Genomic DNA, 26,617 nt, shown 5'->3' with positions numbered 1-26,617 from the left:
GTTACATGGGGAAGCCCACAAAACCGATCTACAGTATCTACCTATGAAAGAGGCACCTGCTGACGACCTACTCTGTTCTAGCACCTCGGAACCAGGAACAAAACGCAGCAAGAGAAAATGATTCCTTGTTTTTACGGAGCACGTGTGTCAGAAAGGGTAGAGAAATCAGTCTGCAAGAGAAGCTCCTACGAAATAAATGTTAACAAGGCAAATGCAACAGGTAAAATAATAAGACTCTAAACAGCTATAAAAAAAATACCTGAATTTACTTAAATGATAAGATTAATAGTAAAAAGCACTTCCCGTCGTGGCACAGTGGTTAACAAATCTGACTAGGAACCATGAGGTTGCAGGTTCGATCCCTGGCCTTGCTCAGTGGGTTAAGGATCCAGTGTTGCCGTGAGCTGTGGTGTAGGTCCCAGATGTGGCTGGGATCTGGCATTGCTGTGGCTGTGGTATAGGCCAGTGGCTACAGCTCCGATTCGACCCCTAGCCTGGAACCTCCATGTGCTGCAGGAGTGGCCCTAGAAAAGGCAAAAAAAGACCAAAAAAAAAAATAATAATAATAGTTAGAAAAAAGCAAAACAAAAATATCAATATATTTTATATATAAATATGATGGAAAATAAAATTAAAAATAAAAACAAGGTAGCTTAGGAAACAGAAAAACAAATACAGAGCCGAGCCGGGAATGGCATCTTTAGAACTGGAAAGCAGCTGGGCCCTTTGACGGCTTACCCTTCAGCAACCTCAGGAGGCAGTTTTCACAAGCTCTCACCCTTCTCAGCCTCAAGCATGAAACTCAAAAAGCACAGGAAAGCAAACCACCTGCAGAAGCCCATGCTCCCGCTGGGCTGCTCCGGACCCGAGCACCTCCTCGGTAACATTCGCTAAGGGCAGAAAATGTTAACACCGCGAGGGAGCCCTCGCAACACGAGCTGAGACGGTATCTTGCACATTCTCATTTTCATGGCAGCACAAGCTCACACACACGTGCATACACTCTCACACACACACGCACACACACACACATTCAACCAAGTCTGCTCACACATGCGCTGAACCTACTTCATGCGGCGGGGACACCCTTAAAATCACAACAGCCCAGACAGAAACCTAAGCACCAGCTCCCCAAATGCAGAATGTTTCACCGCTTGAGCTTTTGTGAAAAGCCTAAGCGAAAGGAAAGCACTGAAAATACCGACCCAAGCCGTACAATTTATTTCAGAAACACTCTGAAAATAATGACTCTATACAAAAGCACACACACCTGAATGACATTTACCCTCCAAAAAACTACCCTTCAGCAGACAACTGCTAGGCATGTCTTCATACCAAACACGGGGAAATTGAGAAAACATTATAAAAGTAAAAATACTGCGTCATTTCACAAGGGAAACTATTGGGATTCGCTGTGCAAAAAGCCGCAAAAATATTCGCAGTATTCTGTAATGTTCCCTGAAAAGTAACTACAATTTAAATGCATCTTAATTACTTGCTTTTTAAAAAGTCAGCTTTGGAGTTCTCCGGTGGCCTAGGGATTAAGGATTTGGCGTTGTCACTGCTGTGGCATAGGTTCGATTCCTGGCAGGAGGAGGAACTTCCTCCTGCCACAGGCATGGCCAAAAAAATAATATCAAAAGTCGGCTTTCAGAATGAGATATTATCTCTCCGAGATGGGTTAAATGAAGCACTTGTGCAGAGGCTGGTGACACCATAACCTCCATGACAACCACAATATAGCAAAGCCTAACCGATGGAGACCGTGCGACGCCCAGCGCCACCCAGAATCACCCTGACACAGGAAGCAAAGGAAACAACCCCTCTCCTTCCAGGTCCCACTGAACAGACACCCGCTACTTCCTCCCATCGGCGGGTCCGCCGAGCATCCTGGGGGAGCAGCTGGTCACCCGGGTCGACCCGGGGCACAGCCAGGCGGAGGGCGGCCCCTCCAGAAGCACCCAGGTCAACACCCAGCCTCCCCAAGGCCTCTGCCCCCGAGGCCCACACTCATCCCACCTCTCCTCCTCCCATCACCCCTCCTGTCAGGATCTCGCCCAGTCTTGTCCTCAATGCCACGTGTACCCACATGGACCGTTCTCATGGCCGCTAGACCGCTGCCCTGATGCCGAAGCAGGACACCCACCAGCCACCCCAACACCTTCCCAGGACGACGACAGATGTCCTGGGAACGAACCCGTCTCCACCTGCAGTCTGGCCGGCTCAGTCTCCCTCTGGGAGTGACAACGGCCCTGGATCAGACGTCTGGGTCCAGAGGCCGGGGCACCCGTACCTTCCCCCCTTCACACACCTCACATCAGATCCACAGCAACCACTGGGGCTCCCAGCTCCCTGACATTAAAATCAAGTCACTTTCCGTCCTAACCCAGGCCACCAGCAGCTCTCCTCCAGCCCCCCACTCGGCCTGCTCACCTATGACTCCGCCAGCCCCCCACCCGGTCCCAACTCTCACCTATCACTCCACCAGCCCCCCACCTGGTCCCTGCTCACCTATGACTCCGCCAGCCCCCCACCTGCTCTCCCACCCCACCCTTCACTCCCATAGCCTGTTCCACTTGGAAGCCAGAGCAATCCTGTCACCAGGGAAGCTGGATCACGTCTCCCTTCCACCTGAAACTCTCCAAGAGCGGTTCACCGCACTCGGGTAAAAGCCAGGACCCTCAGGACGACCTCCGAGAGGCACCTGACCTGCCCGCCCTCCCCGCTCTGCCGGTCTCTGCCGTCCGGCTCTGGCCGCTCCTTATCCTTCGATGACTGACTCCTCGTCCTCTACGTCGCTTGCCATCTCCTGGAGTGCTCGTGTGTGTGTGTGACTAAGTTACTCCCTCACCACCTAGTCCTCCCGTTACCATAGCAACAAGGGAGGGGGCGGGGCAGGCTGCTTTGCACTATCTCGTTCACTGATGTGTCCCCGGGGCCTGGATGGTCCCTGGCACATAACAGGAAGTCAAGGGCTACCTGCTGCAAGTCTGTGCGCCATTTCGCTCCTTGTAAGATGACCAGATTTTAGGTATATTTACTGAAACTTTTCTTTGCTGATCTCTCATCCAGATCTGCCTTGTACTTTCATCTCAGCCAGACTGTGTTCTACCAGGAGATTTTTTTAGGAGATACAGCTTCTGGTTTAAGATCTACATATGCAGTTGACATCTGCAGAAAAAAAAAAAAATGATGTTTAACAAGAATCCTCAGGAGTTCCCAGATGGCTCAGCAGGTTAAGGATCCAGCACTGCCACTGCCATGGCCCGGGTTTGATCCCTGGCCAGAGAACTTTAACCACCGGCCTGGTTAAAACAAACAAACAAACAAACAACAAACAAAAAAACCCAGAATCATCAATAGTCCCCCTTTTGCCTTCCTTTAGTTTTCTTCTCAAATGAAAAAGGTCGAAATTCAAAAAAAAAAAAAAAGACTGAAGCAAAAGTTAGTAGCATGTCACACCTTTAAAGAGAAAGTGAGAAACAGCCATCTTCTCAGTACAGAAACAGTTTAAAACACGTATCATAAGTTTTACCCTTTTTTCTGAGTATGATTAAAAGGGCGGGGAGGGGGGTTCTCAGCAGAGGACCACGGATGAGGAATGAACAGGAGGGAAACCCCAGGCATCTGGGCTTCCAACCAGGAACATCCCCCAGTGTCTTGCGAGCTGCAGACGGACCGGGCATATTAACGCGAAAGCCTGTTTGTTAAGCTCTTCGGATACGGGCCCTGAGCGTCAGCTTTTCCAAAGGAACTGGCCTCAGTCACGGGGGAGGGAAAGTTACACACACGAGAACAAAGGCGTGTGCACAGCTTCCATTCACTCCTGTAACCTGAGCTAATGAGGTCACCTTCGCAGCACTGGCGGAGACCCAGGAAGGGAGGGTGGCCGGCCGGGGAACGCGGGCAGGAGCGAGAGGACGCCGCCTTACCCCCCTCCACCCAGCTCAGCCCCCGAGGCACGGCCACCGTGCCCGCTCCCTGAGGCTGAAATCCAAAGGCACACCTGGCCAAGCTGGGCGCTCTCGTCTGGGTTCAAGGCAGTCCAGGGCACCAGGACCGACTCCACCCCCACCTCCCCCAAGGGACTATTCTTCACTGAGTTTCCAGAGAAGTACCCAGAGAAACCGGCCCAGCCCTGAGGGGCTTTGGAGAAGTAAAGGAATGGAAGATTCAAATACCAGATCCGTGCACACCATCCCAAGGTGTCATCAGGTACCAATGTGACCTGCTCAACTATCCCGAAAACAAGACGCCTGGGACCCGCGCACCTTGCACAACACCCCACCTGGCCGGCATCTCTAACCTTCACCGGACGTGGCCCCTTGAGACATCGGCGTCCAGGCCACACTGTGCCTGATGCCTGCGGAGCTCCGAGCGCTGTCAGGACACTTCCGCCCAACACCCAGCTTCCTTCTGAGCTCTGCTGGCACCTGCCAGCGCCCGCAGCCCACGCCAGTCCCGAGCTGAAGCGTTTCCAGTGCTGTATCTGATGCCTGACAGAATCACCTCAAACGTCTCCCCAACGACTCCTCTCACGAAGCAGAAGCCTCCCTGCAGCCCAGCCATTCGGTGGAAGAGAAGCCCATGCAAAGGAACCTGGACCTCGCGTTCAGGAAATGCAAATGCATGCAAATGAAATGCAAATGCATGCCCATGAAAGCCACCGAAGGTGTGATACACTCTTTTCACTTACGGTATCAGCAAAGGTGCCAGGATGGGAGGCACAGGCACTCTTTCCCGTTACTGGTACACGTACAAGCTATAAACTGAGCGGCTTTAGACTGCAGAGGGTGCTCAGGAGCCCATGAGAACCTAAGGAAAAAACACATATTTCCCCAAACGTCATCTGAGATGGACAAGCTGAAACAGAGGGCCGTCTGGGGTGCTGTTCATCTTCAGTGGAAACAGGCAGGGTCAGTGTGGCCCTTTAAGCCCTGGACTCTGTGAGCCCCCGACCCCCCCACTTCCTGGCCACAGCCCATGGCACAGGGCAAACAGGACCCCCAACGGGTTGGGGGGCTTCCCTCCCTGGCATGGGCATCTGACACTGATGCCAGCTGACTCTTGACGTGCTGGAGCGAGGGGAGCGAGAGCTCCCCACCAGGGCTTTACCCAAACGAGCCCCGTGTTCCCGGCCCATCCTACTCCAATCCGGCTCGGCAGCTGCGTTCCCTAAACCGTCTTTCAAGTGCAATTTTTCAAATTCATACTCGAGGATTATTTTCTACTTACATTCTTGTTTTTCCTCAACTCCCTTCTCTAATCGTTCTGATTTCATACTGGTGATCTCAACCAGTTTATCTGGTACTTACTCCTGTGCAAAAACATGAACTCTATTTTTTAAACAGCTTGAGTCGGGGTAACTAGAGTCATTGAATCCCAAACCTCCCCCGCTACTTCGGAATATTACCCCGACAGGATTAGAGGCTTCCTGGTAAATCTGTAGGTGTCATTCTTTTAAGTCCTGTAACAATTTTTAAAATCTATGAATCCTGAAAGTAATTTTCGAAAGGGGACCAAAAAAAAAAAAAAATTGTCGTCTCCTCATCTGAAAAACTCAGGTTAATTTAACAATAAATTTAATGGTATCTGCCCTTCGCCAACAGATGAAGCCCAATTTTCTCTCGTCATTTATTTGTTCTACGATTTTCCAACCTGTGACAGAATGACACCGACTATCAATGGGATCTGCCCTTGAAAATGTAAAATTTGACTTCTGAGAAAGTCAAACTGTCTTCTCCCAAATCATTCGGTCCAGAGCCTCTCGCCCAACCTAACAATGAACACTCCGAAAGGGGAGAAGAAAACATACATCCTTATTTTAATCACAATTGGCAACTACGGCAACACAAAGAATTCAAGCTTTCACAGCACTTAATTCTGCTGAAGATGCAATCATGCTACGTGCTTCGAAAATAACGCACTCCCCCATCCTGTTTTTAGAGGACTTTGAAAATCTAGACAATATGCTTCCTTTCAAAACACCAACTGCTTACAGAGCAAAAGAAAGAAACAGACACACGATCCTGCCAAGAACCATTTCGGTAGTTTCTCAGTGGAGTGGCCCTTTCAGCCGCTACAAAGATTTAAATTCAATCCTTGATGGGACTGATGCTAGACCTTTCATATACTTAGAACTGAATCGCAGAACAAAAAAGAGCTTAGAGGACTCTAACTCGGTGGTTCCCAACATTGGCAAGGATGGGGGGCCCCGCTGCAAAGCTAAAAAATGTTAAGGATTCTTACAAGAGTTGTGTCTAGTGACTGAGAAAGAAAAAGCTGTGAGTACATGGGCATTCTTTAAAAGCCCCTGCCAACACCTGCGAAATAGTAAAGTCACGAGTCTAAATTTTTTTTTTTATTATTACAGAGCCAGTGAATGTCAGAAAACCACATCTGTGATGCAGATACACAGGGGGCTGTAAGAACCTGGAGTGCCATTCACCACAGAGGGGGGTTTTCTGTAAGTCTCCCCAACAATCCTCTTGGGAACAAGACAAGCCGATGCGAAAGTTCTGATGGGAAAACAAGCAAAGACGCAGAGAGCATCCCTGTCAGACACGGAGATGCCTCAAAGCCACGGTAATCAAAACAGTATGGGGCTGGTTTCCTCGGAAATAAACCTCTAACGGGGTCAGACTAGAAAATGACAAGCACACACCCAGGAACTCAGTGCGAAATGAACGCGGTGTTTCCAACCACAGGAGCAAAGATTATTCATTAAATGCCCCTGGAGCAGTTCGTTCCAAGGGGAGAAAGAAAAAGCAAAATCGAGGCCTTGCCAACCCCTGATACCCAAGGAAGTTCCAAACCCGAAGAAACAGAAAATGTTTCAGAAACTTCCCTGGCATGGGAAGAAGATCTTTTGAATCATGACTGAACAATAGAAGCCAAATGTTAAACTGCTTGAAAAAAATCAGCAAGGACTTCGTCACAGAAAATTCTATCCACCGAGCCACAAGCGGGCGCGAAGGGCAGCCCTCGGAGGACCGACGGCCGCTGTAACCGGCGCAGACACTAAGCTCTCTGCCACGAGCACCGCGCGCCCTCTGCGTGCCACACAACCCCAGAGCCCTGGCAAGGGAGTGGGGAACCATCAACAATTAAACCTCACCGAATCCACGGAAACAACCTCAAACCATTCTTTCTTGCCTCGGCCGATGCCCAGAGGTTCCGCCGGCACCATCCCCGTGGCCACCTCCACGGACACTGGAGACCACCCGCCACGCGCTACGTCTCTCATCAGGCAGCTGGGGCCACGGCCTCGTTCCAGCGACACACACACACATGGCAAAGCAACAAGCACGTGGTCAGAAGCAGCTCGCCCCCGGGTCGTGCGGTCCACAAGTCAGCGTGCAGGCACAGCCACCAATGTCAACGGACCTCACTGGGCACCTGCTGTATGCAGGCTGTCGCGCCAAATGCTAAGATGAGGAGGGACCAGCCTTCCGACTTCCAGAAGCTTGCGCTCTAACCTACTGGTCCCAAAAAACCCTAAGGAAAGGATGCCCTCAGCAACAGCAGCAACGCCTTATGTCTCAATCTTCATACCTCCTCGTGCGACCGAATAAAGCGAAATGACGTTATCTAACACAGGGCTGCAAGCACATCCTACCTCACCACGTGACTCTTTAAGCTGAGTGGATGGGTACAGCTACGTGACGCATCCCAACCAGAAGGTTCCAGGTAACAGCCTTTCAGCCGAGTGGGGTGCTCTGGCCACAGGGCAGGGGAGGCAGCTGCCCATTCGGACCACTGCTCAGCACCCTCCTGGCCCCGAAACCGGGCAAAGGGCTCAGGCCCACTGACCCCTTTACTCTGATGCTTCTCCAAGTTCTTAGCACCCGTTCTTTCCCCCTGACAGGAAAACGTTATCTGTTACAATTACACATTCGCTCACTTCTGTCCATGTTTTTCAGTTTGTCTTCCTTTTTTGCCTCCCACGCTACCGCTTGGGAGAAGAGTGTGTATTTTATGCTGGAAGCGCTGATTCAGAGGAGTCTGCTCCCCGCCTCTGTTTCGATAGTACTCTCAGAATTATCAAAGGAGGACCTGTTACCATTTTTTCATTTCACAAAGACTCTGAAACAGTTCTGACTTCCTGTTCGGTCCTCTTCAGGGCAATTCTGACTTGGTAAGAGATTCCAGAGCCTCGTGCCCTCTGTGAACCTTCAACACACAAGTACTAGCAGGTGAAATGCCCCCATAATTACCTCGCGTGTGTCTGCACTGCCCATGCGGGTTCCCCAGATAACGGAACATAAAACTGAATGTACTTTACAGGTTCCTTATTGTAAGTTGAGAAAATGAGTGAACTCAAGACGAAGCCTCCTTTTACCTGTGATTAGGAAGAAACGAGTGAAATTTTAAGTCAACTGCAATAAGCCATTCTTAATCATTTCTGTCCTAAATAATTCTTTGGTTAACCATCAGGACTTTCAATAGACTGCAGAAAATACAGACAACATAGCTTAGGTTAACAGGGGCCGCAGAGTCTTCATTCCAGATCCTAGGACTACTGTTCACTGCCTGGGACTGGAAGTTAAAGTTCCACTTTCACTCTAGAAATAAGCACTCCATGGAAGTACTCTTAGCACGTATTTCCTGTGAATTGTAAGAAGACGTCCTCATTTGCCACAGTCAGGGATTTTCATAGGAAAGATGGTTAAAATCCTGAGATGCTTCGCTTGCGTTCCAGCAGAAACCACCAGGCCTCCACACCACGGACGAGGAACAGGCTCCCCCGTCTGTTCACTTACTGGTCCCTTGTGACGACTCCCTGATGAAGTGCCTTTGTTGGAATGCTCGCTGTATCTCCATCATCCTGCAAAACCAAGTGTGTCTTTTTCTTTCGGGGGGGGGGGGATGGCAGGAGAGCATCAGAGGTACCGCTGAAGAGATATAAGTAAACATGAGGCCGCAATGCAACAGCTTCCAGGAGGTCAGAGCTCAGGGCTCTGAGCCCAAAATGCGCTGAGTTCTTGGAGCTTTCTGAGCGAGTCCCGTCCCTGTGGGCCTTGGGCTTCTGCACACAAACCTTTCTGGGCCTCTGCGCTCCCCAGGCCTGTCACCATCTGTGGCTCCTTCTACCTGAGGACACTGAGGTCTTGACACAGCCTCCCAACTCTGAGAGGAAACGTCAAGAAAGCACACGTGGCTTCAAAAGACTGTCACAGCGTTAAGAATGGGGAAAGAGATATTTATAAATGTAACACCCAAGGGTCGTTTAAAGACTGCCCAAGCCCACCTACCAGTGTTTTCAGGGCCACTTTTCTGAAAAATTGCTCAAAGAAACAAGAATCCAATTTGTAATTTTTTTTTTTTTTTGGCTTTTTAGGGCCACACCCACAGCATATGGAGGTTCCCAGGCTAGGGGTTCAATCGGAGCTGCAGCTGCCGGTCTACACCACAGCCACAGCAACGCCAGATCCGAGCTGCGTCTGCAACCTACACCACAGCTCATGGCAACGCCGGAACCTTAACCCACTCAGCGAGGCCAGGGATCGCCTCATGGATACCAGTCAGATTCGTTTCCACTGAGCCTCGACGGGAATGCCTCCAATTCACAATTTTAAAAAATACTCTGCAAGTGAATAAGGAATCTGTAGTGAAAACACCACCTAACAGAGAGGAACGCCGCTTAGGTCTTGGATCACTGGGCCCTGCTTCACCCTCTCCTCTGCATCTTCCGTGCACCCATCCGGGGCACAGACAGGAGAAGCGGACGTCCCCCCCCCCCCGATCAAGAACCACCCCAGCTATACACCTGCTGCGTGTGACCCAGGAGAGCCCGGCTGTGTCTCACCCACTGGGGAAAAGAATCCGACTTTTTCCAATCCGTGTGCCTCTCCGCTGCCACCGGACCCGGACCCTGCTCGAACCAGGACATCTGAATCAAAAGCCCCCTTAGAGGGGGGCTGTAAACACCAAACCCGATCCCATGATGAAGACACCTCCCAGGCAAATCCTGAGACGTGCACCCCGACGACCGCGGACACCTGCGTTACGAACCTAATGCTGTCGGCGCCACCTGTCAGAGTTGCCACCCTCTTCTCAAAGACCCCGGGCTGCACATCCCTCACTTGGCATTCATTTCTTTCTGGCCCGTGTTCCAACAACCCCAGAGGTGCCGGTCACCCTTTCTCAGTGACTGCCTCTACCCTCAAGGCACCTACCCTACGACCTACCCCCCACCCCCGCCAGCGTCAAGAGGACCCGAGGCCGCTGAGCCCCCCTCCAAGGTGTGGTCCCCGGATGCCCGCGCAGGTCTGAAGGTGCCCTGGGAATTCTCCTGCTGTTGCCGCTGTCCTCTAGGCTGTCAATTCGTGGATGACTTTCTACTCAGCGCAGAACCCAACCCTTATTCACCATCCCGCCCGCCTTTACCCCTTCCACCTGCTCCGCGGGGTCGGCACTGTTTTCAGAGGAGGAAATCAAGGCTCACAGAAGTGGAGAAGCGGCCCCCAGAGCACATGGCTAACAAACCGCAAAGCCAAGAGGTGACCCCAAATCAGCCTGGCCCCAAACCCCTGCTCCTGCCTGGGTCGCAGCTCCGCCGCCTCAGGTCTGCATTTACGTCCAGTCCACCGCGTTCCTGAGGGCAGCGCGGCATGGGTTGGAAGCAAGGGGAAAAGAGAGGGAGAAAAAGAAAAGCAGCCGTCGAGGAGCTAGAACTGAGACGCGCGCATGAGGCCTCCCTAAATCCAGGGCATCTGCTTCAGCGGGACCCCAGACGGGCCCAAGAACTTGCAAAGGGGAAGCTGGGGGGTTACAGAATTCGGCCTCCGCGAGCCACACGCCCACCAACGACTCAAAGAATGTCTTGGCGTTTTCGTCGTGGCTCAGCAGGAATGAACCCAACTAGAATCCAGGAGGATGAGTTCGATCCCTGGCCTCGCTCAGTGGGTTAAGGATCCCGTGTTGCCGTGAGCTGCGGTGCAGTCGTAGATGCAGTTCGGATCCCACGTGGCTGTGGCTGTGGCTGTGGTGTAGGCCGGCAGCTGCAGGTCCCATTCAACCCCTAGGCTAGGAACTTCCACATGCCGCAGGTGTGGCCCTAAAAAGACCAAAAAAAAGGGCAAGAAAGAAAGAGGCTTTACTCCTGATTCGAAGACCCAAAAGCAATCTCAGCCAACACACTGGAGCCCACAGCTGCAGACATCCTACCACACACAGGGGCTGCACCATCACCCCTGCATACGCCCCTTTCTTCAATGTTCCACAAGGGCCCTCTGATCTTCTGATACCAGAGCGTAGCTGCCAGAGAGTCAAAGCCAAGGGCTGTCAAAGAAAGAACCCCTAGTCAATGGTCATGAAAAATAAAAAGCCAAGAAGCTCTGACGGTCCTCCATTGATAACTAACCTGGAGCCTTGCCACAGAGCAGTGGGTTCTATAACCTTTTTTAAACAAAATTTTGGGAGTTCCCGTCGTGGCTCAGTGGTTAACAAATCCCACTAGGAACCATGAGGTTGCGGGTTCGATCCCTGGCCTCACTCCATGGGTTAAGGATCTGGCGTTGCCGTGAGCTGTGGTGTAGGTTGCAGATGTGGCTTGGATCCTGCATTGCTGTGGCTCTGGCGTAGGCCGGTGGCTACAGCTCCGATTAGACCCCTAGCCTGGGAACCTTCATATGCCGCGGGTACGGCCCTAAAAGGACAACAACAACAAAAAAAAGACAAAAAAACAACAACAAAATTTAAACGAAATTTTCACCAGCACACCAAGCTGGGACTAGAAAGGGACTCACTGGTTAGGACCAGAAGGAAGGCTTCTAACTGGGGTCTCTAACTCCTCTGCCCCTTGGCAGGTCCCATGGGGACTATTCCTTGTCCTTCCGTGACATTTTCAGCTGAGCCACATCTCCTACTGGTTCCTTTGACCACCCTATGAATTGGAAAGTCTATCCCTTATTCTCCTTCCAGGAGGAGCAACTATCAGCAAAAGCAAAACTCAGGGTAGCAGCCGATTAAACACATGCATGCATATTACATATGCATTCGGGAAATCTCAGCACATTCAGAAAACTGAAACTAACTGCAGGAACGGACATCTGGCAGCAAGGAAGTATTAGTGACCAAAAAATAAAAGCTCTAAAACTATGCAAGACTCAACAGCGGGAGCATTAAAACCCAGCCGTGGGACAGAGCACGGACTGTGTATCAGGAAGCGGGGAGGGCACATCAAAAAGCTTCGTCCCTCCACTCCCCTGGGTCTCTTTTCACTCGACGTTCCTAAGACGTGGTTTAACCAGCTGTGTTCACATCCCCAATGCTTCAGAAATCCGGGAACTTAAATTTAAAGGAAATGTGCTGAATCTTATGGCTTATTTTAGTACTTTCATGAGGAGACCAGGATAAATCAACTTTCACTCAGTTTAGAACAGAAATCACATTCCATCCATCCAGATAAGGAAGAATTCCTCATTTCGCCACCAGCCAAGGCCTGCAGCACAAACATAATCTTCAAAAAAAAGAAAAGAAAAGAAAAGAAGGGAGGGAGGGAGCCCAAACTATCAGAAATAGTTTGAGGCTGAATCATGGGGGTGGGGGGATTCAACAAGCCCCAAAATGGGGAGTTCCCGTCGTGGCGCGGTGGAAACGCATCTGAGTAGGAACCATGAGCCTGGCTCAGTGGGTTAAGGATCCGGCACTGCCATGAGCTGTGGTGTAGATCACAGACACGGCTCGGATCCCGTGTGGCTGCGGCTGTGGTGTAGGCCGGCAGCTGCAGCTCCAATTCCACCTCTAGCCTGGGAACTTCCATATGCTGCAGGTGCGGCCCTAAAAAGCAAAAACAAAACAAAACAAAAGGACCAAAATGTACAATGTACTTTATGAAATTAGCACTTGAGAAATAATAAGCTGAATGCTAACTGGACCTACAAAAGAATACGAATCTGATGCTTGGCCGCTTCTCCACAAAGCCTGTTAAAGTGGGAGACCATTCACGAGGTTCTTTCGGATGCTCCTGACAAAAATAGAAACTGCACATCTTTTTAAGCTTCATTGCGCTACAGCACTTCTGAGGGAAAAACAACAACACGAAAGCCCACTTTTGGGACACCCTCGTATTAGTAAAAATCTATCCTAATGTTTTCTAAAAGGAACAACTCAAGAGGTGATTTTAAATGCAATCTTATGTACTGGAAAGCCAAAAATACACAGGCAATTACTGGAAATTGAGGCAGCTCTAATGTCCAGACGCTAAGGTTTCAGAAATGCAGTCAATCTTGCAATCACGTGTTTTTTCGGCATGAGGCACCTTCATTTTTTTCTGGGCGCAATCAGCGCACATGCCAACAGCTGGGAATGTTGTCTCCCAGAGGAAAAAGGTCACTCAAGGCTACAGGTCAGGTCTGAAGGTCGCATCTGAAGGTCACGGTGAGGTGCAGAGCCAGGGGGGCGGCATGCAAAGAGAATCATGTTTTTCCTTCATTTTCTCCCCCAAGTTGGAAGAAAGCAAAAGTAACGGTAAAATAGGCGAGGTGATGGTATGTGTGAGATTTTGTTATGTCTGCAAAACAATCCAAAATCCAAATGTCTCCTCAGGAGAGGAGAACTATCATTCCCAACCTTCTTCCCTACTGTTGGCGCTTCAACTTAGCATCTGTCTGGAGTCAGACTCCTCACCTATACAATCCACGGAGCATTCCAATACTGGCATTTCATTTGCCTATCATCCAGAGTTACTCAATAAGAGGGAGGCAAAAAAGTAGTTCTTACAGTTAAAGAGTGTGCTTACAATGCACTGTGATCACCCTCAACCTGGTCTCTCTCTCCTTGTCATTTTACCATTTTCCCAATAGAAAGATGGTCACAAACAATCGTCCTTCTAAATGTTTAATTTTTAACAATTTTGAGGTTAAATCCTACCTGGATGGTAGGAGAGCAACAAAACCGACAAACCCTCAGACGTAGACTGACCGTGGAAAAAGAGGAGCGAGGTCACAAATTAGTAAAAGCAGGACTGGCAGAAAAAAACAGGGATCACTATTGACCACAAGGACTCAAGGGGCTGCTTATGCCGCCAAACTAGACAACCAGACAACTGAGACGAAAAGGAAAATTCCTGGAAACATAAACATTCACGCAAGCGACTAAAAACAAAAGAGAAAAGACGAACAAATGTAAGGCAAGTTAAGAGACTGAGTTAGTAATTAAAAATCTTCCCAGAGAGGAAAGTTCAGGCCCAAATGGCTTCACAGGGAAATGTCTAAAAAAGAAATACAGGGAGTTCTCCTGTGGCTCAGCAGGTGAAGGGTCTGGCACTGGCACTGCAATGACTTGGGTGCCTGCTGTGGTGCAGTGCAATCTCTGGCCTGGAACCTCAACATGCTGTGAGTATGAACAAAAAAAATTAATTAATTAATTAATTAATTAAAAAATAAAAAGGAAATACTAATCCTTCACAAATTCTTCCAGAAAAGAAGAAACACTTCCTAACTCATTCTATGAAGCCAGTTTTACCCTGACACCAAAGCCAGACAAAAGCACCGCAAGAAAACTACACATCAATATCCCTCAAGAATTAAATGCATGGAGTTCCTGTCGTGGCTCAGTGGTTAACGAATCTGACTAGGAACTGTAAGGTCTCAGGTTCGATCCCTGGCCTCACTCAGTGGGTTAAGGATCTGGCGTTGCTGTGAGCTATGATGTAGGTTGCAGACGTGGCTTGGATCCCGCATTGCTGTGACTCTGGCGTAGGCCACTGGCTACAGCTCCGATTAGACCCCTAGCCTGGGAACCTCCATATGCCGAGGGAGCGGCCCTGGAAAAGGCAAAAAAAAAAAAAAAAGGAATTAGATGCAAAAATCCTCAAAAAAAAAAAAAAATTAACAAACCAAACCTAGGACCATATAAAAAGAATTTCACACCATGAACAAATGGGATTTATCCCAGGAATGCAAAGCTGGTTTAACCTCCAATAATCAATCAGTACAATATGCCACATTAATAAAGGACAAAACTACATGACTGTTTCAAGAGACAGAAAAAGTGTTTCACAAAATGCAACACCCATTGGTGATGCAAAACTCCCAACAAACTAAGAACTGAAAAGAATTTCCACCTGATACAGGGCATCTGTGAAAACCAGAGCTAATATCATACTTGATGGGGAATGACTGAATGCTTTCCCCTTCAAGTCAGGAATGCGGCAAGAATGCCCTCTCTTGGCACCTCTACCCAACACTGGACTGGAGGCTCCACCTGTGCAGGAAGGCAAAAGAGGAAGAGAGGAAGGGAGAACATTCGGATGAAAAAAGAAGTAAAACTGTCCTGCTTGTCAATTTCATGCCACCTGCATGTCCTGACCCTACATGCATAGGGATCCACAGTGACACTCCTAGAACCAAAGATAGGTTCCACAAGGTCACATGATGCAAGTCAATACATGACAGTCAAGTGCAGTGACCACAAAGAGGAAGCACACAGGGGTGCCTCCGTGGGGACTGGGAGCCCACAAGTCAAGGGTAGTTACACGAACCTCCCTCTGAGATTCAGGTACACTAGACACGCAAAGGAGTGTGTGCGCAAACACACGAAATCTGAGTAAGGTCTATAGATTGTACCCACGTCGATCTTCTGGTCTTAATAGCAGACCTCAGTGAAGCAAGATGCCACCACTGGAGGGACCTGGGTGAAAAGTACACATGACTTCTCTGCACTACTTCTGCAACTTCCTGAGTCTACAACTGTTTCAAGATAAAGTTTTTTTGTTTTCTTTAAATCAAGTGTTTTTCTGGAGTTCCCATTGCGGCTCAGTGGTAACGACCCTGACTAGTATCCATGACGATGTGGGTTCAATCCCTGGCCTCACTCAGGGGGTTAAGGATCCAGCATTGCTTTGAGCTGTGATGTGGGTTACAGACTAGGCTCAGATCCCAAGTTGCTGTGGCAGAGACTTCAATTCAACCCCTAGCCTGGGAACTTCCATATGCCACAGGTGCAGCACTAAAAAAGAGAAAAAAAAAAAATCCAAGTGTTTTTCTATAGAAGAACACAATTGAAAATGAAATTAAGATCCTCAGGTGATTCTTTTGTGCAAATTCAGGAACCACTGTCCTATACCTTTTTCAAGACAGGAAGAAGTTAGGGAAGCATATGACATATCATCATTCCAAACAAGCCATCTGTCTACACACTAGAAGCTCGAAGGAAGAGAGCTCGCTGCTCCATGTTCTCTACACTAGAGGCTGCTGGTTCTTCCAACCTGGGCCCATCTGTGGTGACTCTATGTTGACATCTCAGCATTACTTCGATCTGTGCATCCTGATTCCCAATGAGTTTAAAGCTTCTTTTGTTTAAAGTTTATAATTTTTATTTTTTCCATTATAATTGATTTAAGCTTCTTTTCATATGTTTACTGGCCATTTGCATGTCTGCCTCTTTGCATATTTCTAAAGCATCTCTGTTCAAATCTCTTACCCACTTCTCTGTTGGATTATCTGGCATTCTTACTGATTTCTGCTACTTCTTGCAATTTTCTAAGTAGGAGACCTGTCAGTTTACATGGGATTCAAAGATTATCTTCCAGTCTATGAATCACATTTTTCATCTTAATGGCATAGTTTAACACGCAGAAGTTCTTAATTTAGTTCGATTTAGCATCTATTCACTCATGGTCAGGGCTTTCTGTTAAAGACATGTTCCCTTCTCTAGACCATGAAGATGCCCTGTATTATTTTTCAGCTTTCACCTTTAGGTCTGTCTGGCATTGATTCTGTGTGTATGCTATAAGGTGGGGGTCAAATGCCATTTATGGACAGCCATCTCAGGGATCACACACCAAGGATCAAAGAGAACATTGTGACAATTTTCCAAACTGATGTGCACCTAACATCATCAAATGTCTATACACGTGTGGGTCTATTTCAGGACTTTCTGCAGTTTCATCAAGCTGTTTGCCTACACGTATGCCGGGGTCACACTGTTCTGAATACTATGATTTTATAAACTCTTGACACCTGATTAAGTCCTGCCATCTGTTGTTCTTCAAGAGTGTCCTGCAGTCTTCTACATTCATATAAATTCTAGAAACAGTCAATTTTCACTCTCCCCCCAAAAGAAACTTTTCAGGCTAGGGACCAGGGTTGAACAGAATCCACGGATCGATTTGGGGAGAACGGACATCTCTACAACATTTGCTCTTGCCGTTCCATGAACATGGTATGCTCCTTTACTTACTGCTCCCTCAAAGTCTCGGAACACTTTGCGGTTTCCTACGGAAGACAGGTGTAAATTTCTTGTAGTTCTAGTTCTACATATTCAGACTTTTAATGTTATTATAAACAGGACCTTTATTAACTTCATTTTCTGATTGTTTCAGGCGGGAGAGCATCAAACAACCATGCTAAACACACATCTTAAGTCTAATAACGGACAGAGATTATTCTGGATGTTTCGACATGCACAATAGCATTTTGCCCACATACAATGAATTCTTTCTTTTCTCCCAACTCTTTTTTTTCTTATCTTACTACACTGGCTACAACTTACAGAATAATGGTGAGCAAATGTGGTACTAAAAAGCATCCTCATCTCATTTCCAATTTCAGAAAAAAACTGAAAATAATAATATTATTATTATTTCATCATTAATATATTTGCCACCAGTTTTCTTACACTCTTCGTGTGCTTAAAAATTCTTCATTATGGGAGTTCCCGTCATGGCTCAATGGAAACAAATCCGACTAGGAACCATGAGGTTGCGGGTTCGATCCCTGGCCTTGCTCAGTGGGTTAAGGATCCAGTGTTGCTGTGAGCTGTGGTGTTGGCCATAGACGCGGCTCAGATCCTCTGTTGCTGTGGCTGTGGTGTAGGCTGGCAGCTGTAGCTCCAATTTGCCTCCTAGCCTGGGAACCTCCATATGCCGTGGAAGTGGCCCTAAAAAATTAAAAAAATTTAAAAATCTTCCTTATGAATAGATATTACTTTGATCTATTCATAACGATGTTTATGCATCGAACAATGATTTTATAGTTTTTTCTCCTTAGTTAAAATGGTAAGATACACTGCATTTTAGATGTTAAATCACCAGCTACATTCTAGAATAAACACAAACTGCTCATGACACATTATCCTTTTATACTGAAAGATCTAACTGTGATTTTTTTTAGGATTTCTGCAAGCATGTTCATGAATGAGCCATCCTACAATTTTTTGCCTAACATCCTTGACCATGTTGGATGTTGAGCTTGTGCTGACCTGGCAGGACTTCCAGGCTTAGAGGATACTGTCCACCTGACTCCAAATCTCCCCATACATCCTCCCTCCAAAATACCTATAAGGAGAGCACAAAATCTGTGCTTTCAAGCATTAATAGGAGGCAGAACCCAACAGCCTTCAAATTACCTGTAAGTAGAGGAACAAACTGAATTCCAACAAACTCAATTTCAACACGCACCACTGCAAGCCTACGAGATGCTTCTCATGCTGAGTCACTGACACTGTGCGTTATTCAAGTAAGCCCACTGCTCCTAGGACACTGACCTGGGAGGCTTGGCCATTGCTCAAAGCACAGGTTTTGTTCTAATTCCTGATTCTCGCTTGGTTTTGATTCTTGTTATTTATTTATAGCTTTATTATTATGAGCATTTCCTATACATTAAATCAAATCTTTATGTAATGGGGAATGAGAGAGACACACCCCCACTGTTTATGTCCAATAAAATCATAACCATCTCCAACAAGAAAGATTTGGATAAGGCACACAATCCATTTAAACAAAACTGTACTTGAACTTCTACTTACACGCAGTTGCTCTAGGTCTTCCAAAAAAAGAAAAAAATGCTGAGTAAATATTAAAATGCAGGGCAACAGCGTTTGTCTCGAATGAAATTTGACAACCATTAGCAATCAAAAAGCATAAGAAATAAAAGCACACATTTCTAAACTAAAACAGAGACAAGTAGCCATAAAGGTAGCTAAAAAGAAAATTCTGCTCTAAACCTTTTAATGCTTAATCCCTACAGAATTCTTTCAAAGGATGCCCTGAGGTTTTGTCGTGTTCTTTTTTTTTTTTTTTGGAGGGGTAGTATGGAAGGAACTGGACATATGAGAACTGGAAGACATTTTAAATTAACCTATGTGATGCAATGGACAAACAGCACAGAAGCTGTGCATTTTAATTACAGCTCCGGTAGGAACTTCACTATTGTTGATGAGCCTTGTAACCATTCAAAAATTACGCCAACCTTTTTTTTTTTTTTTTTTTTTGGTCTTTTTAGGGCTGCACCCGCAGCATATGGGCATTCTTAGGCTAGGGGTCAAATCGGAGCTGTAGCCCCCACCCGGCCTACACCAGAGCCACGGCAACGCGGGATCCTTAACCCACTGATTAAGGCCAGGGATGGAGACAGGCCAGGTTCAGTAACCACTGAGCCACGGCGGGGAACGCCGTATGCCAGCTTTTTAAAAGGAGTAACGTTTTCGTACTCTTCCTCCCTGGGGTAGCTCAAAGAACAATTCCCACCTTCGTAAAGCCTCTGGAAACAGAGCTGCGTGCAGTGTGTAATTAAAATCTGCAGACAGGTGACTGGGGGCTTGGGGGTTTCCGTGTGTTTTAAAATCAATAACCACAGTAACGCACTTCAAGAGATGTGCAAAAATGGGAGACAAATCCTGTGGCAAACCAAGAACCAAGAACCAAGATATGTTTTAAATGTGAAGGACTGGTTATAAAGCCCATGTGTTTTTCTATTTCCATTGAAAACAGCTGAAAGTCCCCTCTTGGTAAATTACACTCAACCCCCCAATTAAGATCTTCCTTTGCAGCAGTGGTGGAACCGGAGTCTGTGCCTCTCCCTGGGCTGCCGACAGCCTCTCCCAGGATGATACCACCGTGGGCTCAGGCTGCTCCCTCTCTCTCCTTGCAACTCTCTGGTTCCTGCCATCCTTCCATGTGAACCAGAAACTCTATTCCCCAAGAGTCAGACAGCTTTCTTTCCATGGACCACAGGGAGTAATTTAAAGCCAGGAGCCTCCATGAGCTGCTCCTTCTCAACTGAGGAAAGAATCCTAGGCACGAAGAGTTACAAGGTTAATTCAAAGCTGAAATCTACCTTGGCCACTCCCTATGCAGGAAACAAGAGGCAAAACCAGAAACAACTGCGCACAGGTTCAGAAGAGCTGAAAAAATTAAGTGTGCTATTGATTCGTAGGGCAAAATGATTCAGATCAAGATTTTAAAATTATATAAAGAGGGACAGTGCTCTGCTTCTGGTCATGAATCAAAACTCATCAGTCAATGAAAAAATACTTGTGGAGCTTCTCCTATGTGCAAAGAATATACTAGTTCATCCACTTAGCTGATAAAATACGGCCACATGGGTTGTGGTTCAGAGACAATCACATCCATGCTTTGACACTGCAACAGAATTTCGATGAACAGTTCGTGCGCCCAAAACAGGTACCAGCACTGGGCCACACCTTTATTTTTATTACAGTTGATTTACATTGTTGTGTCAATTTCTAAATCACAGCCACATCTTGTCTGATCCAGCTGCTAGGATAATGACCATAACAACAAAAGCAAACCAATGGGACCCAGTTAAACGCTAAAGCTCTTGCATAGCAAAAGAAACCACTAAAAAAACCAAAAAAGACAAGCCGCACAATGGGAGAAAATCCTTGCAAATGATGAAACCACCAAGGGCCTAACCTCCAAAATAGACAAACAGCTCATACAACAAAACCCACTGAAAAAATGGAGCAGAGCTTCTAAAACAACACGGTTTTGGGAAAACGGAAGTACTCAAAGACCAGAGGCCACAACGGCTGGGTAACGGCTGTTACCCTGCGAGCCAAAGCGAGGACCTGACAAGGTTCTCCCCCAAAGCTGGTTCCTGCCCCCCGGGGGTGGGGGTGGGGGGGTAGTGGGCGAGACAATGGCCCCTCTGTGTCACCTCCGGCTTGGGAGGACAGGAGCTGGGCTCTATCAACAGGGTTATCAGCAGTAACTCAGATGATACACAGCAGGCCTTCAAACACCTGTGGACCTCCTGAAAAGAAAGCGACAGCAAGAACTAAAAGAAAAACATTTAAACACTGAAAAAAAAGCTCCAGAACGTTCAACACTACAGAAGACATGTTCCATTCCAACAGCGTGGCTCCAGGAGGTCAGAGGGCACCCTGAGAACAGGGCCGAGGGAGAGGGTCACCCCTAAGACGTTGAGAAATGATCGCAGATGCCAAGCTCAGAGTCAGGCCCAGAGGCTCTGGCAGACCTGAAAGGTGAGACAGTAACACCCTGAGATGTTTGAGATGCTTAAAAAAAAAAAAAAAAAAAAGTCAACGGAAGCGGAGAGCTAAGCTCAGAGAAGAGGTCAGGTCCCAGGGAAGGAGAACAGAACAGGACGGCTCCAAAGGCCGGGAGTGAAATCTGAGCCGCGATTGTTTTGCTTTTTACAGCCGCATCTTTGGAGGTTCCCAGGCTAGGGGTCTAATTGGAGCTGCAGCTGCCGGCCTAGGCCAGATCCGAGCAGCATCTGTGACCTGCACCCCAGCTCATGGCAACGCCAGATCCTTAAGCCACTGAGCGAGGCCAGGGAGCGAACCCTTGGCATCCCGACCCATACGAGTCAGGTAGGTTCATTACCGCTGAGTCATAACAGGAACTCCTGGAAAAACATCCGCATGCAGGGACATCCACTCAGACGGGAGGTCGGGCTCTGACAGCAAACAAGCAAGACTCGCCCTGAGGTGCGTGGCCGAGAAAGCTCTGCCAGGACAGGACGGCCACAGAGAGGACGTCCCAGGGTTAGGGTCACAGACGGCGTGGACGCCCGAGGACGCCAGGGCCTGGGAAGAGAGCAGGCTGTGCGCAGAGGCACCTGCCCTTAGACGCACCACCCGCCGGAAGAAAAGCAGGCCTTACGAGGCGCAAGGAGCTTCTAAAGAACGCTTTTAATGAGAAAATGATGACACTGTTAAAAAAAACTCACCTGGCACCAGAGGCCCCTCTCGGGGGAACGCCCGGCTCTCCCCTTCAAGAGCCAGCCGCACCCCGGCTTCCCCACTCAGGGCCGTCGCCCCTTGATCCACAGCAATTAGGCTCCCCGGGCACCTCGTGCCCCAACCAGTCACGCATCCCAGGGCTAAATCCCCGGGACCTGGGAGCCCGCTCCTAAAGGGACGTCTCCCGAGCACCTCCCCCTCCTCAAACACGCTCACGCCCCTGGGTGAAACAAGAAAGGTCCCTCTCCCCCCATCACCTCTCACCTCCCGGCTCCCGTGCGCTAAGACACCCGCTCGCCAACGGCCGTCCCCCCCTGTCCCCATCACTGTGTCATTACTGCCGTCCCCCGTTGCCATGACCTGGCCGTCACCCTCCCTCTTGGCTGAGCTTCTCCTGGGCAGACACAGCCCGTGCCTCCCCACACCCTCCGCGTGGGAGACGGTCGTTTTTGTCTCTCTTGTCACAGCCCCACACACACACAGCACATGGAAGTTCCCAGGCTAGGGGTCAAACTGGAGCTGCAGGCACCGGCCTACACCACAGCTACACCCACATCGGACATGAACCGCACCTGCAGCCAGGGGCAACGCTGGATCCTTAACCCACAGATCAAGGCGAGGAATCGAACCTGCATCCTCACGGACGCTATGTCGGGTTCCTGACCCACTGAGCCACGACAGGAACGCCAGGAGCCTGGCTCACTCACAAGAGCCCCTCAGATCCATTTGGCCCCACTCCCTCCTCACCCTACCCATGCTTCTCCAATACCCTGATCTACTCTACGGCCTCCACGAACAAACGGAGGCAAAAATAGAGGTTCCAGAACTTTCTGCGTTTACTGCACCTGCTCACTGCACCCCGAATGCGATGAAAAGCGCCTGAGTAATGGAAGCGTTAGATACGTTCACATAGCACACATTACGTCCTAACAATCTAGTCCCGTTTGGCAAAACACACTCCAATTGAGAGGAAATGGGTCTTTTACGTGACTCTTTAACGAGCCCCTCACGGCATGGGTGCACGTGTGCAGCGCCTCACAATTTTGGGGAGACAGACTGGCCACAACCGCCCCGCTCCCGGCTCAGCTCGGATCTGCACACAGAACAGCAACCCGAGAAACCCCAGCTGCGCAGAGACGACGCCGTCGAAAGGGACCGGGGCTGCTCGGGGCGGGCGGCTCCCAGCCGCTGCCAGGTGTTCGCGCTCCTGGGCTTCCTCCAACAATTTGATATCCCTGTGAGCTCCCCGCGGCGGCCAGCAGTTCGGAAACCGGCGCTCAGAACTCACACGTGTGTCTCCCGGCCGGCCCCTCCCCCCACATCCGGATCCCAAGGCAGCCACGTCACCCACAGGCACCCTGACCTTGACAAGGCCAAGGGTCACCCACCATCTCCCCACCACCACCCGGGGCTGCTGCTCCCCATCCTGCTGCCAAAGGATGCCAGCCCCTCCAGCACCTGCCCACCCTGTCCCCTCCCTCTCCCAGTGCCCCCATCACACACACGTGCACACACACACACACATGCACACACACGACCTAGAACCACGTCCTGCCTTCCCAGGCTCCCTTCCTTCCAGCTTTGCCCTCTATCCACCCTCCAAGGGCACATCTCAGCGTGTCCTTCTCAGGCTCACAATTCTTCAGCCTCTCCGCTCACCCACAGAGGAGGAGGCCAGACGCACGAGACCCTGGAGGCCCGGCCCGCCCTCCACCGCAGCCATCCCCGCCTTGGTTTTAGCTGCTCTGATGCCCCGTGTCCCGGACAAGCCTCCGGACCCTCTCCTCCCCGGACGCCGGGTCTCCTCTTGAGCGTCTCTGCCAGGCTTCTCTCATCTCTCCGGACCGCGCCACGCTCGGGTTTCTCGTCGTCCTGGACACTGCGCTGTGACCAAACGCCACCACTGTCCCAGACCCAGCTCACAGGGAGCTCATCTGGGCCGACAGAGGTCTCTGCCTCGCTACCCCGGTGCCCCCAGAGCACACCATCAAGCCCAGGTGCACCGAGTGAGCAGAGCAGCCGAACCAGCGGGTCCCGCCACTCCTGCCATGCACTCTGCTGACGGCACCAGCACCTACAGCGCTGCGCAGAGACTCAGGGCACCGTGAATGCTCTCAAAGCTGTCATCTCTCATTTCTGCAACCCCAGAACGAAAACAGGACCCGGGACCTTGCAGGTTTTCCCTAAATGGCTTTTGAACAGAAAGGTTACTGAAAAAGACCACGGCAGTAAGTGTGGTTACCCCTGCAGAAAGAAACAGGACGAGACTAGGGCGGCGGTAAAAAGAGAGGAATGGAGACTTTCTACTCCACTTATCCCTGGAGGGACATTAAATCTGTTCTCCAGCACGCGTCGTTTGCGTCTTACTGGTCTACGATATTCTTATGTTACCAGCCTAAAACAGAGTCGGGGTACCCGCCTGAGTCCAAATGCCCGGAGCAGGTCTCAAGAAGACCGGACCTTAAAGAGGCAAACTGGGCTCTGAGACAAAAGGACTGAAACGGGAAGACACGCTCTGGATGTCTGTATAGCCCCGTGAGGGGGCTTCCCCCGCCCCCCAATTTAAAGAATAACAGCCTATGAGTGAAAAACAGCATCTGTGAGTATTCAGGGAAAGTTCTGGGAACCACAGAAGCCCACTAGCACTGGCCCGCTAGCTCCGACACCTCTCTGAATACTTCCAACAGGCAAGTGTTTTAAAAGAAACGTCCCAGTAACCAAGGTTACGTGCCATTGCGGGCTTCTAAGGCACGTCTACAAAGAGAGGCTGCAGGGACGGCAGGACCACGCAGCAAGGGGGCTGTTCCACCTTTAGTTTCCTGGCTTGTAAAAATGGGGTAGTCCATCACTGACCACCAGATCCTCCATCTGAGACAAACAGATAAAATGATGCTATACAGCAACTCCCTGTCAGCAACCAGAAGTACAATGTTTATATGCAGAGAGTTCTAGAACAGGCGTCTTTGCACTGTTTTAAGAAAACGGCGACTACAGGTCAGACGCTAACTACATAAAGCCAACCGAACTTTCCAACCTAGTGAGCCTGAAACATCTGAAAAGACGACTCTCATGAATATAAATTAAGGAGGTCTTTAAAAATGAAGAAAAATGAGTAAAGAGACCAGACACACAATGAGAAGTGCCTATGGGAAAGGCCAAACCCAGCTTTCTTCTGTTTAACCTCTCAAGTAGATAAAAGAACTAGCCTTAAAGAATCACTGCGTTGTTCCACCGCCAGTTAAGTTGGGTAAAGCAAACACAAAAAGAAGCAACCCACTTTCAAAAGAACTTGACCTAGAGGCAATGAAAAGTAAGTCAATTATAATACTTTGAATCTAGTTTTGATAGAGAAGCAAACATTTTAACTTCCAGACAAGCCTAATTTTTAACATTTCTAATGGCTGGATCCTCCCCTTTTAAAAATGTGGATTCCAATTCTTAAGTTAATATTACAGGTCCCACGATGCATTTGATTTGAATAGCTTCAAAGCAAAAACGGGCCTTTTTAATTGTCGGTTTTTAAAAACTCAAAAACTACTACTGGTAGTAACTGCGAATTTAAAATTAATCCCCAAATGAGAAAGAATTCCTATTCCGCCCAATAGCAGCTAAGAAATGCAAGGTCCATTCATCCGTGAGCCCACGGCTTAGTTTCTTAATAATTAAGAACTGTGCTCTCCACCAGGGAACCATCCCTTGCAGGGAGGCTGGAACAAGAAGAAATCGCCATTGCCCGTAAGCACCGCACACGGAGAGGTAAAGGCTTTCCACTCGCTGAAGCTCCGGCGCGGAGGAGGCGCGAGAGCCGGGCCCCGCGGCCCCACCGGCCGCGCCGGGAGAGCATCCCCGAGAGGACGCATCCCGGCCAGGTGGTCCCGGCGTGCACCCCGTCCCCGCGCCCCGCCGCTCGCGGGCTGCCGACCCCTTCAGGCACTCGGAGCCCAGCCAGGCTGCCGAGGCCCGGACCCCGCGCGCCCGCAGCCCCAGGGGAGGGGGCATCGGGCGTGGAGGGCGAAACCGAGGGGAGAGGGCCCGACCCGGGCGGCGGGTACGCGAGGACTGGGCCAGATGCGGCGAGGGCGCGCGCAGCCCAGAGGAACTCGAGGCTCCCGGACGCGGGGCAGCCCCGGGCTCGACCGTGCGGCGCGGGCCGAGGCCCCGGCGCCACCTGCGGCCCGGATGGTGGGCGCCTGCCCGGCAGCCGAGCGGCGCGCACCGGGCAGTGCCGGGGCTGAAGGCCGTGGGCCAGGGGCCGGCAGTGGCGAGAACGGCGCCGGGCCGCGCGGCGACGGCGGGAAGTCCAGGCCGGCGCGGGAGCCGGTGCGGAGGATGCGCCGGGCTGCAGGGCAGGCGCAGGCGGCGGCGCGGCCGCAGTGGGCCCCGCCGAGCGCCCGGGCCATGCTGCAAGTTCACTTGGCGGCAGGGTTGCGGGGCCAGGCCCGCGCCCGCCTCTCCCCGCGGGGCAGCCTCCCGGCCTGCAGCCGAGCAGGACAGGGGTCAAGGCCAGGGACCGCTGGCCGCAGCCCGCACTCACCGGTCCGCGGTTCCGCCGCCTGCGCCGGCGCCGCGCTCCCAGCTCCATGGTCCCGCCGCGCCGCGGCCGTCCGGCGCCCCCACCCCGCACCGCCCCGCACGCAGCGGCGCCAGCGACGCCGCCTTC

General features: G+C 50.0%; 1 protein-coding gene across 8 annotated transcripts in view; it reads right to left on the bottom strand.

The window, feature by feature from the left end:
- WASF3 (WAS protein family member 3) overlaps nt 1-26,611 on the bottom strand; it is a 105,138-nt gene extending 78,527 nt beyond the window's left edge. For 2 of the 8 annotated variants that reach the window (XM_021065504.1, XM_021065505.1), the window contains exon 1: nt 26,492-26,596. The gene's annotated coding sequence lies outside the window, so the exon portion shown is untranslated. Of the gene's footprint in view, nt 1-2,979; nt 3,172-26,491 lie in introns of those variants that run through there. The other 6 variants (XM_021065507.1, XM_021065510.1, XM_021065503.1 and 3 more) reach the window with 4 other exon arrangements.

The sequence above is a fragment of the Sus scrofa genome, chromosome 11 (genome assembly GCF_000003025.6).
Source record: "Sus scrofa isolate TJ Tabasco breed Duroc chromosome 11, Sscrofa11.1, whole genome shotgun sequence".
Classification (NCBI taxonomy): Eukaryota; Metazoa; Chordata; class Mammalia; order Artiodactyla; family Suidae; genus Sus; species Sus scrofa.
This window is presented reverse-complemented; position numbering and strand designations above follow the sequence as displayed.